The 2957-nt window shown below is 42.1% G+C and overlaps 1 long non-coding RNA gene across 1 annotated transcript; it reads left to right on the top strand.

Moving 5' to 3' along the window:
- The first annotated feature begins 370 nt into the window (after nucleotides 1-370).
- On the top strand, nucleotides 371-782 carry LOC120436358. Its single transcript, XR_005610352.1, has 3 exons — nucleotides 371-433; nucleotides 516-578; nucleotides 674-782. It is a non-coding gene; the product is annotated as an uncharacterized LOC120436358 (long non-coding RNA).
- Nucleotides 783-2957: the final 2175 nt, after the last annotated feature.

The following is a 2957-nucleotide window of genomic DNA, read 5'->3' as shown; positions in this document are numbered from 1 at the left end:
TCAAAAAATATTCAAACTGCTTTCTCTTCTAAACAAAAGCCTGATTTTTAGGAACATGGCACACAGGGACACCCCAGGGGTCACTTACACAAGCTTTGTGCTTCTTCTTCTCACACAAAACAGCTTGTGCCTCATTGTTTAGAAGCAATCTTACCTGGTTCACACATAGTAACATTAAAATGGGTATTTCTCATTCTTTCTACAGGATCACAAAGCTATATTGGGCAAACAACACCTCTAAAAAACACAAGGTAAATATAGTGTTACACATGTTTTAAGTGTGTGTGTGCGTGCGCGTGTGTGTGTGTGTGTGTGTGTGTATGTGTACTGTTTAAACCTTGTATTAACAGTGCTTATCCCCCGGGTACAGGTTCAATAAGTTGTCCAGAAAAACCTACAGAAGCGGGGGCAATAAGACCAAGCCTTACGTTAGGTATGTATACATGTCTCTATACATGACACTCAATTTAAAGGAAAAAAGGTTTTAAATATTTACAAATGTTCTAATACACCAGGCCTGAGACAGAGTACACAGCGTGTCAAGAAGCGGGGCCATCCGGAATAACACAGAACAAAGTGTGAGTATAGGCATAAATAAATCAAAAGAGTCAAACACATTCTGCTTTTGAAATGATACATCATATATATTTCTAACACCCGTCTATCTCCACAGCGATCACACAACCCCTTACCACTACGGATCCCTTGAAGACCCCTTGACGTTTTTGGAATATTTACGTGATATTGAACTCCCAGAACAACAAGAAAAACCACAACCTTTGGGCAACATCGGAGAATCGGAAGAATTCTTCATCACCGGACCACACATACCAGCGAGTGAGTGTCTGCCTAGTGATTTCAGCGATGTTTTCGAGTACAGCCTATCAGATTTCAACATAAATGACATACCCGCCACTCCAGAATGTCTCAGTAACAACAGTGATTCAGACATAGGTTTTGAAGAAGGTTGCATAACAGACTCACAAATATCGCAGGCATATGATGCATACTTAATTGCAGCAAAACCCTCTACTTTTGAACAGAGCCATTATGCTTCAAAAAATGATATATTACCTTTGATCGATGCTAAACTTAGTCAACATCAACGAGAAATAGAGACTAAACTTAACCAGCAACAACAAGCAATACAGCTGAACTTGCAAGAAATAGTAGCTAAAGTTAACCAAGATCGAGAAGCAGCACAGGGCAACTTGCAAGAAATAGCACGGGTTGTAACAAGTAGCCAGCAGGCAATAAACGAGACCTCAGGTTTATTACGTCTCATTAATACCACCATTCTAAATAGGTGACTTTTAAAATCCACATCATGGACCCACCCTGTAAATTATTCAAGCACAATGATGGTACCTCCGCTAAGGCTAAATGGTTCAACTTTGAGGCTTTTAACCACGCGGCTGCGCAATTAGTAAGCAATTGTCAAGTTTTGCATGCAACACTTAGTAGTCTTGCTGCAGCACGCAGCGGTGTGTCTAATGAGCGTCCTTGTCCAACTCATTCTGAACCTATTGCTGATGATGCATCCGAAACACAGCCGGATTTTCCTGCAGCCACGAATGTTACTGTTGTAGGGACTATTGTTACTCAGGATACCGATGAATGTCTTATTACTGAGTCTTCTTTCACCCCTGAACGGGTGGGTGCACCCAGAGCACATGCTTATCAGGGGGCTGATGCTACTGTATCTGTTGCTGCTGCTGTTGCTGACTCATCACCACACAGCCCCTCAAACAATGGAAATTCCTCAAGTGTTAACCATACACAAACACATGCTGCAGTAGTTGAACCCATTGTTCAGTCTGGGTCTGGCAGTCACAGTCAGCTTAGCATCAGAGAGATACCTAATTTCAACGCACGAGAATTGCGCGAGCGCCTTGATTTTAGGGACATAAGTCTTGATGATCCAGAACAAGTGCCAGAAAGAGTTAGAAGCTGCCTAGCTAATGTGATAGATAGAGCAGTGGCTGGATCTCAGCAGGGTTGTGTTCTAAATGTGGTCCTGCGTGGGCCCTCGCTGGCTTCTGATGTTCAAGCTGTTTTAAATCCTGATGATCAGTATGACCCTGACCTGTTTCTCGACCAAATAGCACAAGTTATGCAAAGTAACGACGAATCTATCAGTGATGATGAATTAGAGTTTATTGTCACAGTTGCACAAAACAGTAGCGGTGGCGGAGGTGCTCGCTTAAAACTGGCAAACATCCCTTATGATGAGATTCTCTCAAAGAAGGGTAAACATTTGTATACACCAAACAATACGCACAACAATCTGTGCTTCTCCCTTTGCATAGCACATTCATTAAACCCAACAGTCCCAGAGCATGAAAAATATGCTACTGCTAAACAGTTACATGCTCAAGTTGGTCTATGCGACACACAGACAGTATCATTCTCTGATGTCTGCAAATTTGAGAAACACCTAAATATTAAGATAGTAATCTATTATCACGCAGCAGGGCGTAAACGTCTGCATACTTTTTTCACACATGATGAGCCAAATCCAAACACTGTAATGCTGTACCTACACAATGAACACTATCACCTGATTGAAAAACCCACAGCTTTTCTAGGGGCAGGCTATGTGTGTAATTTTTGTTACAATACATATGATTCACCGCTCTATCACAGCTGTAAACATAGATGCAACGTATGTTTCACACTCTGTCACCACCACAGAGGTCCCACCGTGAAATGCAGTGACTGTAACCGCATCTGCAAATCACAACACTGCTACCAACAACACAAATTACCAGAAATAAAACACAACATGGTCCCGTGTGACAATATGAAGCATTGCATGAGTTGTGGTGTCACATATAAAGAATCAAAGAAATCACCACACAGATGTGTCCAACCTAAATGCGAGCACTGCCGCGAGCCTAAATTAGCCGGGGACTCTGAGCATCAGTGTTTCATACAGCCTGTTGAACAACAGAAGC

This window comes from Oreochromis aureus, linkage group 23 (genome assembly GCF_013358895.1).
Source record: "Oreochromis aureus strain Israel breed Guangdong linkage group 23, ZZ_aureus, whole genome shotgun sequence".
NCBI lineage: Eukaryota > Metazoa > Chordata > Actinopteri > Cichliformes > Cichlidae > Oreochromis > Oreochromis aureus.
The sequence above is the reverse complement of the archived record's forward strand: the minus strand, read 5'-3'. Positions and strand labels throughout refer to the sequence as shown.